The 14,959-nt window shown below is 42.3% G+C and overlaps 1 protein-coding gene across 1 annotated transcript in view; it reads left to right on the forward strand.

Moving 5' to 3' along the window:
- Nucleotides 1–3,841: 3,841 nt before the first annotated feature.
- Nucleotides 3,842–14,959, forward strand: part of PLEKHD1 (pleckstrin homology and coiled-coil domain containing D1) — a 49,321-nt gene continuing 38,203 nt past the window's right edge. Inside the window, exon 1 of the mRNA XM_063438918.1 lies at nt 3,842–3,917. The gene's annotated coding sequence lies outside the window, so the exon portion shown is untranslated. The remainder of the gene's footprint in view (nt 3,918–14,959) is intronic.

Below are 14,959 nucleotides of genomic sequence, written 5' to 3' on the forward strand. Positions count from 1 at the left end.
ATTTTGTTTCTCAATTGTGAACAGTAAAGAAAACACAATTTTCATTTTAAAATGGACATTTTTGCGTAAGTGTGATGCCCTTTGAGGAAACTTTAGAAAAGGTAACTCATCTTACTCGAATATGACAAACCATTTGTCAACTTGCATTCTGTAAGATTTTCTTTAGCAGTATTGCCTGACTTTTTAATGGAGTGTCAGGAATTCTAAAGATTTCATGTTGATATTTCAAAATTGTAATAAAATATTAATTGAGGTTTTTTGTCCATACCAGTTTAGGGTCTTATAAAGAATTGTGAGTACCACAGTCATGGGGCCGAGGCACTGTTTCTATTACTGGTCTTTCTTTGGTAACTTTTCCAAATAGTGTTTTCAAGGGAATATAATAACAAATTTATGCTCAGCCAATACAAACAACTGTTTGGTCATAGGTTTGTTTACCAGACCATACAAGGAAATGGGTCACACATTGAAAGTTGGTGACAGGAGATTTCACGTATAGCAATGTAAAGAAAGATCTTAAATGTAAATTTGTCTTTTTAAAGCAATAGATCTGCCTGCCATGCATCAGTTATATCATTCTGTAAGATTTTCTCAACATGTTTTATTTATTTTTTTAAATTCAGTTTTATGTCTAGGCACTTTTTAGGTATAGAACCTTTTCTTCTACAGCACGAAGGAGCATGGGAAGAGCGATTGGTCATGTGCAACTCCACCAGACACTTCTATCACTAGAGCAGAAAAGTTATCTAAACAGTAACATTTAGACTGGTGCCTGTTCCAGGTAACACTTCAAAATAACACCTTTTGATCCTCCGTTTTTCGTTGCTCTTGGCCAAAACAGGAGCAGATGGAATACAGATTATGATATCCTACATATAAAATTTTGGTTATTTATTTAAAAAAGAAAAAAAAGCGTACACAGTAAGTTGTTGTTTTTTTTTTTTTTGCTTTTAAGCCATTTTTATTTATTTATTTTTTTAAATTTTTAGTTTCTTTAATTTAACAAAGGTTGTTTTCTTGAAAGCATGGCTAATCATTAAGGAAGAACATTGGTTATTGTGTTTTTTTTAGGTGGTCATGTAAACCCTTTACAACACAGATTTCAAACTGTGCCCCAGATGTCAATGGCCTACTACACCCCAGAATTCTTTGAGTGCAATACATGGCCAGGGAATTGTGGGAGTTGTAGTATGGCAACATCTTGGTTATTTGGAGTTTAAGAATCCTGCTCGACAGGTCTTGTAATTTATACTGATCTAGTAGCTGGTCTGATCAGATGTATTTGAAAAAGTGACGATTAGGGATCACAGAAGATATAGGCAGTTGATACCCATTTATGAAAGGAAATATTGAAATTCCTAAGTACGGGTTTTATATTGAATGCGAGTCCCTATTTGTATCATTAGAAATAGCCAATGTGAATTTCAAATAAAAGAACAAGATATTGTTAGGAAAGGTCACAATGTACTTTCAGGCAGATACGATTGTCTGAGAAAGAAATTAGCCATAAATGTGTCCACGTACTACTGTACTGAGAGAGTACTGCACCACTGTGGGATTCAAATGTCCTTACCAATCGTACATTATCACAGACTGGGTATTCTATGGTACTGTGGTTAAGGGTGGCAAAACAATGAGAAGAAATATATCAGAAAACTAAAAGGTTTTGTTTTGTAAAACTTAAAATGGTATTATAAACACATGCAAACAAAATGTATCTGTGCAGCAGTGAACATTCGAAAGGGACTAGAAAGCAGTGTTTGTACCTTGGGTGTATTTGTCTGACTTCTTCCTTTCCCAATCCTCCCTCCCATAAAAAAAAAAAAAATGGTCTTCCAGATTCCATCTTCAAATGTCTGGGTAGACTGTTGCTCTGTTCCCCCATGCTCCTGCCTCCTTGCTACCATTCCAATCCACTGTTCAGTACGAGGAAAGGATTGCCGGACAGCTGCTGAGAGCATCCCTTATTGAGAAAAACGGTAACTACCAGGACACTCCTGCCACTGTAACAACTTAAATAATATTAAGTTGTTTTAGGGGTGAACATGTTTCTTTAAAGTGCAAAGATATGTGGGTGCAGGTCTTCGATTTTTATCGTTTTGTTACATTTACATACTATTGCAGTAATTTAAAAGTACATTATAGGGAAACTGGCACCATAACCACTTCATATACATGAAGTAGGTATGGTGCCAAGAGTTCCCTGCAGCCTTCTTACTCTGATGCTTTGAGCTAATCACTGCTGGTCAGATAGGAAGTTGGTCTGGTGCCTGAGCACTTGACTTCAATGTTAAATCATTTTAAAAAAGGTTCAACGCTCCTGTAATGCTCTCTGTTAAGCACTGATTTCTGGGATATGTAGTTTAACATCCCCCCAGCCACCAAACATCAGATAGTGTGAGTAGAACTGCTCTGTGTGTTGTTGGCAGTCGTGCGGTTCACATACCGGATCACAGTTCGGTGTCAGGATGTCTGTTTGGTAGTCTGTCTAAGTGGGCTAAAAGTGTACAAATGTTACATGCAAAAGCTGGATGGATCTCGAACAACACAGGAAATATTTCTCCTATCCTATCTGAGAGTCAGAGAGTAGTATATAGCTGCAGCAGTTATTGCAGTCTGTTGCAGCTTGTAAGCCATTAATTTTAGGGACACGGAATGCAGGGTACGTACACCATAACTTTTGCAATGCTGCAGAATTCTGATGCTTAGAATGAGGCTTTTTTTTAATAACTTGGGAACTGCTGAACCAGTTTAAAATCTGTTAACAGGGCATATACACTTGTCTATGGTTTATTGATTAATCTATAATTCTTATAAGTGACAGTTCCTTTTTAAACCGCAATGGCTAACCTTGCCAATGCAGATATCTAATAGAAGCTAATTATGGTTCTTTTTAGATAACAGAGTGCCTGGGCAGTAATTGAAATGTGCTTTTTGTTTCAACCTTTTATTTAAATATATATTATTTTTCCATTAATTTGGTTGGTAGACCTGGAGTAACTCCTTATCTTAAAGAAAAGAGAGAGAGAGAGAAAAAAGAATAGACCATTATTGGAAGTATACAGCATTTAACCCTTTCAGTGCACAATACTCAGGTCATAAAGAGACTTTTTGTAATTGATGTAATTCATGAGTTCCACATGTGTCCTTCAATTGCAAACATTTTCGCAATTCACGTATTCACTAAAGGCAATTTGGGAGCATGTTTGATGATTTTTCCACATGTACTATTGTACTTCAGGGCAATCTGTTGATTATTAATAAATTGGAACCAACATTTTTTTAATTCAAGGTAACGTATAGAAATTTGAACTTTTATCACAAACTGAACACTCCAAAATTGGCTATTCGAGGCACCACGAGTGACTCCAATTCACCTCATTTTTGCAGCAAAAATTAACAAAAACATTTGTCCACTGATTTGCAGAAGCCGTAGTTGGCAATGGGTTAAAAATTAAAATAAGTGCGTATCTAAATAAAATAATAATAGAGTTCTGTTATGTTTGTCCTGTTCCTTGCTTGGCCAGCAACTACCGGTAACCTTTACTTTAGTATTTAATCCAGGACAAATTCAGACCTTAATTCCTAAGCAATTATTGAGTTAGTTGCTTCTCCTCAGCTGTGTCAGCTGCATTCATGTTGGCTGTGGAGGAATCGTCAGTGTAGACGTGCATAGCTGCTTATTTCGGCCACGCCACCCCCTTTCATTTTGATTTGTGGTAATTATTTTTGTGTGTTTATTCTTCACAAATATGCGGCTATCTTTTCCTGCTTTGTATTTACAAGATCACTTTTTTAATGGATTTTCCTTGAAGGCTGGTGAATATCAGCAGAGTGCGGTTTGTACAGTGTTTACGTAGCTTCAGAACATACCTGGAACAAATAAACGAGCACCGATGAACCCCTGGCCATTTGAAGTAAGTTCTTCTATTTACTATTGTTTTTTTTCTGTCTAACTGTGGAAGCGGCACATTCTGTTTTCATTATGATGGTCATTACAGAGCATTCATGACTAACTCAACCCGTGTCAGAGGGTGTCACCTATTTTGAGGTTAGTTAGCAATGGCTTTGTTCAATTTTGAGAGTGGTGAGTTTTTTGAAAATTTCCTGAGTTGCAGGAAAAAAATTACAATTTTTGTTTTTCTTTTTAGTCTGGAAATCTCAAGCTTCCTAAATAATCTCCAAACTCATTAATAGATAAGAGTCTACTGAATTTGGGAATTGAAGATATAATTCCTCTGTTCATTTCTTCAAACAGGTGTATAACTAATTTTTTGTGACCGAACTATATACAATCCACCTACCCGGAATATTCCACCTACCTGAAATATTCATAGATTGTAAGCTATAGGCACCCAGCCCACTTCAGCTTAATGAAGTGGTCTGGGTGCCAGGTCCAGCTAGGATTAACCCTTTTTTCTATAAACATAGCAGTTTCAGATTTTCACAGTGAGAAGACGCCAGCGTCCATAGGAAAGCATTGAGAATGCTTTCCTATGGACTGGCTGAATGCGCATTTAGCTGAGGAGGAGGAGCGTTCCCCGCCCAACGCTGGAGAAAGAGGTACATTTAACCCCTTCCTCCCCCTAGAGCCTGGCGGGAGTGGGACCCTGAGTGTGGGGGCACCCTCAGGGCACTATAGTGCCAGGAAAACTAGTATGTTTTCCTGGCACTATAGTGGTCCCATAGGCGTGCGCAGCCTATTGCATTAGGGTGTGCACCCTAAAGCACAAACACGCCGCATGTGTATATATTTATTCTATTTTTATTTTTCTATTTTTACTATATATATATATATATATATATATATATATATATATATATATACACATACACTGCTGTGTGTGTGTGTGCTGCTAGTGTGCTGTGTGAGGGTGGTGTTAGTGGGATGTGTGGGTGAGGGTGCTGGTAGTGTGCTATGTTGGTGAGGCTGTTTGTGTGGGTGCTGGTAGTGTGCTGTGTGAGGGTGTTTGTGTGTTTGTTAGGGTCCTGTTACTGTGCTGTGTGTGTGAGGGTGCTGTGTGTGTGAGGGTGCTGTGTGTGTGAGGGTGCTGTGTGTGTGAGGGTGCTGTGTGTGTGAGGGTGCTGTGTGCGTGAGGGTGCTGTGTGTGTTATGTGTGCGTTTGTGTGAGGGTGCCGTTTGTGTGATGTGTGTGGGTGTCGTGTACTTGTGAGGGTGCTGTTTGTGAGGGTGCTGTTTGTGAGGGTGCTGTTTGTGAGGGTGCTGTTTGTGAGGGTGCTGTTTGTGAGGGTGCTGTTTGTGAGGGTGCTGTTTGTGAGGGTGCTGTTTGTGAGGGTGCTGTTTGTGAGGGTGCTGTTTGTGAGGGTGCTGTTTGTGAGGGTGCTGTTTGTGAGGGTGCTGTTTGTGAGGGTGCTGTTTGTGAGGGTGCTGTTTGTGAGGGTGCTGTTTGTGAGGGTGCTGTTTGTGAGGGTGCTGTTTGTGAGGGTGCTGTTTGTGAGGGTGCTGTTAGTGTGCTGTGTGTGAGGGTGTTGTGTGTTTTGTAAAGGTGCTGTGTGTGAGCGTGCTGTATGTGTCTATGTGCTGTGTGTGTGTGTGGGCTGTATGTTGGGAGGGATTGTGGAGGTGGGGGCAGATTAGTAAATATCCCCCCTCCCTACCTTATGTAGGGAGGGGGGATCCTTGCTGCCATGTGCCATCCCTGGTGGTCCAGTGGAGAGTGAACTCTAGCCTGCGGAGCTAGAGTTAACTCTCGCGAGATCTGAGTGTTGCCGTGGCAATGCTCAGATTTCGTGAGAGGAACCTGGCAGAGCTGCTGTCTAGAGCTCCCCGGGTCCTCTCCTGCCTCCCTCCGTGTTGCTGTGGGTTGGTGAGGTAGATCTTTGATCTCCCCGCCAGCCCATGGAGGCTAAGAGCAGAGCCGGCACTCAGATAGCGCCGACTCTGCGTGAACCGTCAAGGGAGATCCGGACATCTCCAGAGAAGTCCTGGGGAATAAAGTGTGGGAACACTCCCCCCCCCCCCCCCCCCAAAAAAATAAATATACACATGTGTGTATATATGTATGTATGTGTATATATATATATATATATATATATATATATATATATATATACTGACACACAGATATATATACGCGTGCACACACATACTCAGACACACACATACATTCACAGACACACATACACTTACAGACACACACACATACCCATACACTCAGACACACACATACTTACAGACACACATATACTCACAGACACACATACACTCACAGACACACACATACCCATACACTCAGACACACACATACTCACAGACACACACTTACAGACACACATACACTCACAGACATACAAACACACACACATACATTCACAGACACACACACACACACATACATTCACAGACACACACACACATACATTCACAGACACACACACACATACATTCACAGACACACACACACATACATTCACAGACACACACACACACATACATTCACAGACACACACACACACACACACATACATTCACAGACACACACACACACACACACACATTCACAGACACACACACACACACACACACATTCACAGACACACTTACACACATTCACAGACACACACACATACATTCACAGACACACACAGATACATTCACAGACACACACACACACACAAATATTTTTTTATTAAAAAAATGTCCACCCAGCCTCCCTACCTGGAGTGCTGGCGTGGACTTGTCCCTGGGGTCCAGTGGGTCGGGTGCCTGTGTCCATCTCAGACGCGATGAGAGAGCTGTGTGCTCTCTGCTTCCTCTCGCCGCGCGGGCTGTCTGCTGTAGCTGGGAGCCGGAATATGACGTCATTTCCGGCTCCCTGCATCAGCAAACAGCGCGCGGCAAGAGGGAGCAGAGAGCACACAGCTCCCTCGTCGCGTCTGAGATGGACACAGGCACCCGACTGGGAGGGGGTGTCCTTCACCTCTTGCGCCCCCCCCCCCGCCATGACAGGGGGAACATAGGGGCCGGAAGGGGGCATTTGGGGGCACTGAGTGCCCGCAGGAACAGCGTTCCTGCTCAAATAAAAGTGCAGGAACGCTGTTCCTGCAGGATTCAATACATAGGCGTGCCGCGGGGATTAGGGTGTGCCCAGGCACACCCGGCACACCCCGTGCGCACGCCTATGAGTGGTCCTTTAATGTCTCTTCAGGCTTTTCATGCAAACACTGCTTTTTCAGAGAAAGGGAAGTGTTTACATTGCCCCCTAGGGTTACCTCCAGTGACCACTCCTCAGATGCCACTGGAGATCCTTCCTGGGTCAGTGCTGCACGGTAAGCAGCACTGCCGTTAGGTGCAGACGCAGAATTTTCCTCATAGAGATGAATTGATTCAACGCATCTCTATGAGGAGGTTCTGATTGGCCCCAATCCCGCCTCCTTGCCGATTTTAGTCGCATTGGATTAGCTAAAAATGGTAAATTCTGATTATAAGTCACCAAGGAGGCAGATCAGGGGGTGTGAGGGGCAGCACCAGTGGACTTGCACGGCGCTGGAAATAAGGTGAGTTTTAAAGGAGGCAAGCCACCTAATTAGTGGGTTTAACACTATAGGGTCAGGAATACATGTTTGTGTTCCATTAAGCAGGGTCCTCTTCATGTCCCCTTTCTATATTTGTAAAGTAATGCAGAACATGTTGGCACTATAAAAATGCTTATAATAACAGGGCCTCGATTCCCAAAATACTTAGAAATTGCAGTTTAATTGCTGTACTGTAACCCAATGAATACATGATGTTCCTCATAACATATGTTTTAACAGGGCAGGTGATGTATGATATTGTTACCTCTGTAACTCAACAACCTGTTAGTTACAGAATTATCAATTCTTTGAGTCCCAGACAATTCACAACTTTAGTGACTAACCCTGTCTGAGTCACCGTGTATGTTTCATCTCTCATATAGCTCTCTTGTACTTACACAGAATTAATCCCTAAATGTTGGTTTGTTGGGAATTCCTGAAAAATGAGGAGTTTGAGGAAAAGTTAAGCTGGCCTTAATCACAAAAGGTTCACAATCAAAACATTGTTTACTTACTGAAACAAATTAAATAATTCATATTAATGGCTAAACATTTCAATAAGAGAAAACGGATAGCATCAGGTAAAGGCCTTGAATTAAATGTACCTGCAGTCAGGCTAACATTTTCTCTGCAGACTATGTAGTACATTATTAATTTAGTTCTTCCCATCAGTTGTATCCAGAATAGCAGACATGAGATTTGCCTTTCACAATCGTCCAAGAGATCTGGTATATAGTTTTTGTCACTGGGAAATCGTAGAATGTATAGAGTTTTCTAACGTGTTTGAATCACAAATCCTGCTCTGTACTGTAGACCGTGAGGGTTTAGACAAAAATAACCGAGATTCGAAAATGCTTTCCTTTTAAGTCAAGTTTTGGCCTAAAATGTAAGATTCTTTTTTCAGTTCTCCCCATTTCCATGTTGAGAGCATAAACGTGGAATATTTTACATTGTATCGATCCTCGGTTCTTTCACATAAATATTTAATAATGTCCCAATTCAGTGTATTACTGGAGTTCACTGCATAATTTTTAAACCGATTCCAAGAGACCAAATGGAAATGACGGTCTTCTGCATAGTGATCTGGAATAATCTGTATGGCTATACGGAGAACAGTAAGGACATTAAAGGAACACTGTAGCAAGAAGAATACAAACCTGTATTCCTAACACTATAGTGATACCGGAGAAACTGACGGAAGCCAAGCACAGAGAGATGGACACAGGTTTCTTCAGGAAGGAAGAGATTCTTTATTGGATCACCGATCGGGACTCAGAGGGACTAGCGTCACCAAAATACCACAAGTTCTGAGCCCAGGACAATAGTGCAGGCTCCTTATATAGGCATATAACTCCTCCCATATTAAGCTCCACCCGCACATTCTCTTAACCAATCAACACAAATAAGAATTAACTTCCTGTTTGACCGCATGGCCTGTCCAGCACAATGGAGGAGGGGAATACTATATCCTGTATTCTTGCACATGCTCCGTACACTACTGATCGTATCTTGCCACGTGCAACCAACTGATCGATACGTCAGCATATGCACGTACACATGCCACGTGGTAATCTCGGCCTACTAAATTTATTTTTACCGAGATTCCACCACATTCCCCCCTTTGATGCCTCTTGATATTTTACAATTACTTGAGGCATCACTTAACCTTAGTTTGCTTACACCGCAAGTTACCTTGAACCAGACCAGACTTATCTTATGATGTGAATCTTTTAACACTCATCTTCCTGCATTGGTTCTCCCTGATCTAGAGCCTTATATTTATAAATTGCCATTATCTGTGCAGCAGCCTTCCTCTCTGCTATATTTTCTATCAGGCTTTGCACAGACCTAACTACTAAGGGTATAAGACACGGTAGGAGTAGACACAACATTAAAATCAGTAGGACTCCACCTACCACTGCCTTAAGCCCTCCAAACCACTCATACCAGCTACCAAACCAACTACTTGGATTATACCCTTTCCATACCTGAGTAGGCACATGCGCTAGTTTAACCATATGGCTAGTAAGCTCAGCTATTGCTTGCCCTTCGTCATCTATTTGAAGACAGCAATTGCTTAGGTTAAACTTCCCACATACACCTCCCTCTACTGCCAAAAGGTAATCCAAGGCTAATCTATTCTGGTATACTGCTGTCCTCATCCTGGTATTATGCTTCGCTAGAAGATTGAGCGCTTGTGATGTTTCGTTAGTGATAATCTCAACCACCGCCTGTAATCTTATAATGCGGTTGAGCATATAAATAGGGGTTCTATAACCAAAGGTACCATCTTCTGCCCACGTGGCTGGCCCATAATAATCTATAATACGCTGGGGAGGCCATTCATTATCTTCCCAGGCGCCTATCTCTATGGGTCCCCTTTTCTTCCTATGATTCACATCATACACTTTAACACCTAAAGTCTCACCTGTTTCAATAGGTAACAAGAAGAAGGATGGTTTGAGCATACCCAACACACATGCCCCTTCCCAGTCCTGTGGCAACTCCGAATAGGCTTTCTTACCACAGATCCAGTACAAATTTGCTGGGGCTCTCCAAGTAGATGTGATGGATAGATCAAACCACACATCCTTTAAATTGGCGTATCTAGCAAACGGGTTAGATGGTTCTGAGACATTTGAAGCCGACCACCAAGTTGTATTTTTAGTATCATCATCATAAGCTTTTTGCCCTAGACAAGTTAATTCTCCTACAGAAGTATTATACATTATTCCTTTCCTTGCTATGCAAACATAACCTATGATGGAGGTCTTTAATCTCCACTCAGATTTACCTCTAACACTCATATGATAATCGACTTGTGTAGATATTAGTTGGTCAACTGCCTCAGAACCGGACATTACCTCCTTTGCTTCCCAAGGCCATTGGTCTCCCATGTTAGTACCTCCACACACATAGCAGTTGGTAACATTAAGACTACCGGCAATACTTTCAGCTAAATCGATGAACAGGTTTTTAGCATTATGGGGGATCTTATTATCTATACTCATCTCTTCATAAAAGGAATGGTATACTTGATGAGTTTGGGAGGATACCGTATCAGTCTCTATCCCTATAAACAATATTGTCCCAGGATCTAAACCCGTCCCGTATATTTGAAACCCAAATAAATTGCCATACTTATCTAAGAACTTGTCGGGGTTATTTATAAGTGTATGGACTGGGTTGCATTCCATAGACTTACAATATGGGCTAGTCGGCAACTTAGTCACTATCATGTCTTTGTCTACTGTCTGTCCCCAAGTCGCCCACCCCACACAAGACCAATATGGGCAAAAGTTATACTCTCTATTTGGGCATCTAGGACTCACATATTTATTTTTACTACTGGGACAAATATATTTATCGTTAGATCCATACGTCCTCTCCCATCTAAGATCCCCACATACATTCCACGGCTTTCTACCACTTGATATCGCCTTACATGCATCAAATAGCAGAACACCCGAAGAATGTACGGATTCTAACACCGTCTTATTAATTAGGGTCCCCTGAGGATCTCCATTCCTGAGAGTCAACCAAATTGTACGAGGTTGATACTCCGGACTGAAGCACTTAGGTTCTCCTACTCCTAAATGGCACACACTATAGTCTATATTTAGGTATCTACATCTCGATACATCTCCTTTACACTCGTATTGTGAATGCCAAATTAGGGTTTGGGAAATATGGTTACCTGTTCTCGTAGTCTTAATGCATACCTCACAGCTAGGAGTGTCGGTACCTCTACCTTCCTGAATATAAAAACACACATAAATAAACACTATCAAAAACACATCTTTTGCCGTCATCCTCAGTCTTCGTCCGTGCGAAGGCACCTCAGCTTCCAGGATGTAAGGGCTGCAGGGAATGGAGTTCTGCTCGTCTTCACAGGTGTCCCTTCGAGACTTTCCTGGCTTATAAACTATGTGTTGGTAAGCGGACAGGCTTTATTATGGCCTTCTCACTCACGCACCAAATCCAAAAAATAATAAAATTTGTAATCCACAATAATTCCTCGTTACTCCGACTGAGTAGTGCGTTTCAACCGGATCTTGCAGGGATTCTCTGGATCTGCTGTAACTTGCCAAGAATCGACTGCTGCTGGTTTAACCCTGGAGTGATGTATCCACGGAGTCACTTCGGCCACCTTTATCGCTGTAGGGGTAGACAAAAGAACAACATAAGGACCTCTCCACTTGGGCCCTAACGGTACATTATTCCACTCTTTAATCCACACTTGATCTCCTGGATGATAACTATGAACAGGGGGATAAATATTCACAGGTAATCTATCTTGTACCCATTTCTGTACCTCCTCCATAGTCTTACCCAACTCTACAACCTGCTGCCGGGTAATTCCTTCTCCCAACTGACTCAAGTCCCACCTTAAGTTACCAAGTACGGGAGGTGGTCGCCCATACATGATTTCAAAAGGAGAGAGGCCCATCCTTCTGGTAGGGGTACTGCGGATTCGCAATAGAGCTATGGGTAAGAGAACGTTCCACTTAAGTTGGGTTTCCTGACACATTTTAGCCAACTGGTTTTTAATAGTTCTATTCATTCTCTCTACCTTACCAGAACTCTGGGGTCTATATGCAGTATGAAGCCTCCACTTTATACCAAGCATATGAGTCAGTTGTTGTAGGCACTGATGAACAAAAGCTGGACCATTGTCAGATCCTATAGAACAGGGTAGTCCATATCGGGGTATTATTTCTCGTAGCAGGAATCTCACAACTTCTCCTGCTTTCTCTGTACGAGTAGGACATGCTTCTACCCAGCCTGAATAGGTGCACACAATTACCAGCAGGTAACGATGTCCACCCGATTTAGGCATCACTGTAAAGTCTATTTGTAGATCGGACATGGGAAGTCCCCCCATAAACTGGACTCCTGGTGGCTTTACTGGTCCTTGTCTTGCATTATTTTCAGCACACGTTACACATCTGCGTACAATGGCCTGAGTCAAGTTGGACAATCTTGGTATGTAGAAATGTTTCCTGAGAGATTCTTCTGTACTGTCTCTCCCAGAATGTGTCCCGTTATGATAGTTTTGGACAATTTCTACTGCTAGTGATGCTGGTATGACTATTCTTCCATCTTCTAGCTGATACCACTTGTTCTCCAAATACTTTCCCGGTTCAGTCTTTAACCACTCCTCTTCTTGAGTTGTATAAACTGGAGTCCATTGAGACAGTGGGGTTGGTATTAGAGCAGCTATATGCCCCACATACTCCTGTCTTCCTGATTCAGCGGCACGCTTAGCTGTACTGTCTGCCATCCGATTTCCCTTGGTTACATCACCATCTCCTCTCAGATGCGCTCGACAATGTATAATACCGACTTCTTTCGGCTCCCACACTGCTTCCAATAGTTGTAGGATTTCAGCTGCATACTTGATTTCTTTGCCTTCTGAATTCAGTAGTCCTCTTTCTTTATACAAAGCTCCGTGGGCATGAGTGGTTAAAAACGCATACTTGGAGTCCGTATAGATGTTCACTCTTAAACCTTCAGCCAATTGTAACGCTCGTGTCAGTGCTATCAATTCTGCCTTTTGTGCTGATGTTCCTTTCGCCAGTGGCCGAGCTTCTATCACCTTGTCTATTGTTGTTACTGCATATCCTGCATAGCGGATCCCTTCTTTCACATAACTACTGCCGTCGGTGTAATATTGAACATCGGGGTTCTGGATGGGAAAATCACGAAGATCTGGTCTACTTGAAAATACTTCATCCATTACTTCCAAACAATCATGTTGACTTTCAGTAGGTTGTGGCAAAAGGGTAGCTGGATTTAAGGTATTTACAGTCTCTAAATGCACTCTTGGGTTTTCACACAACATTGCTTGATACTTGGTCATACGGCTATTACTAAACCAATGATTTCCTTTGTAATCCAACAACGTCTGTACTGCATGTGGGACTCGTACATAAAGTTCTTGACCCAGAGTGAGTTTATCGGCTTCAGCTACTAGCAGGGCGGCTGCAGCTACGGCTCTTAGACAAGGTGGAAGTCCGCTGGCCACTGCATCCAGTTGCTTAGACATGTAGGCAACAGGTCTTTGCCATGATCCCAAGTACTGTGTCAATACTCCCACAGCCATTCTTCTTTGCTCATGTACATACAGGTAGAATGGTCGTGTGTGATCAGGTAGACCTAATGCTGGGGCACTCATCAAAGCCTTCTTCACATCTTCAAATGCCGTTTGCTGTTCTTGAGTCCATAAGAAGGGGTCGTGCTCTGTACCTTTGATAGCTGCGTACGGAGGTTTTGCCAGTATCGCGTAGCTGGGAATCCATATCCTACAGAAGCCTGCTGCCCCCAAGAATTCTCGCACTTGTCTTCTATTCTTGGGTATTGGTATTTGGCAGACAGCTTCTTTTCTCTCTGGCCCCATAATTCTTTGACCTTCAGAGATATGGAATCCCAGATATTTGACAGTTGGCAAACACAACTGAGCCTTCTTTCTAGACACCTTGTATCCTGCCTTCCAGAGAATGTGTAGTAGATCGTGCGTTGCTTGCTGACATTTTTCTTTTGTAACTGCTGCTATCAACAAGTCATCTACATACTGTAACAATACACACTCTCCTGGGATGGACTCGAAATCCAGTAGATCTTGACTTAGAGCTGAACCAAATAGGGTAGGTGAATTTTTGAACCCTTGGGGCAGTCTTGTCCAGGTCATTTGGCGTTTTGAGCCCGTTACAGCGTTCTCCCATTGGAAAGCGAAGATACATTGACTTTCTGCGGCAATTCGGAGGCAAAAGAAGGCATCTTTGAGATCTAAGACTGTAAAATAGGTTGCCCCGCCCGGAATTAAAGCAAGCAGGTTATATGGATTGGGCACGACTGGATGTATACTAACAACCGCATCATTGACTGCTCTCAAGTCCTGCACAGGTCGATACTCATCTGTACCGGGCTTTTGAACAGGCAGCAATGGGGTGTTCCAGGGGGAAGTACAGAATTTTAGGATACCATACCGTATGAACTTATCCAGATAAGATTGTATGTTCTTCTTAGCCTTCTGCGGGATGTGGTATTGTCTTAGGCTTACTGGATAAACCCCAAGTTTTAGTTCGATTTTAATAGGTGGAATATTGCGGGCCAGTCCTGGTGGGTTGTTCTCTGCCCAAACTCCTGGTATGTTGAATAAGGACTCATCACTCCTAGGGTTTTGGCTAGTCAACACTGTATAAAGTCGCCACTCTTCTTCCTTTGGTACGGATAAAGTCATAATACCTGAAGGTCCGTTAAACTTTAAAGATGTTGTTCCATTTGGTAGGAACGTAATCTGCGCTTGTAATTTAGATAGCATATCACGTCCCAGCAATTGGACTGGACATTCAGGCATATAAAGGAATTGATGTTTTACTACGTGGCCTCCCAATGTACAGAGTCGACTTTTAAGAACCGG

Source organism: Pelobates fuscus, chromosome 13 (assembly GCF_036172605.1).
Source record: "Pelobates fuscus isolate aPelFus1 chromosome 13, aPelFus1.pri, whole genome shotgun sequence".
NCBI classification, from domain to species: Eukaryota; Metazoa; Chordata; class Amphibia; order Anura; family Pelobatidae; genus Pelobates; species Pelobates fuscus.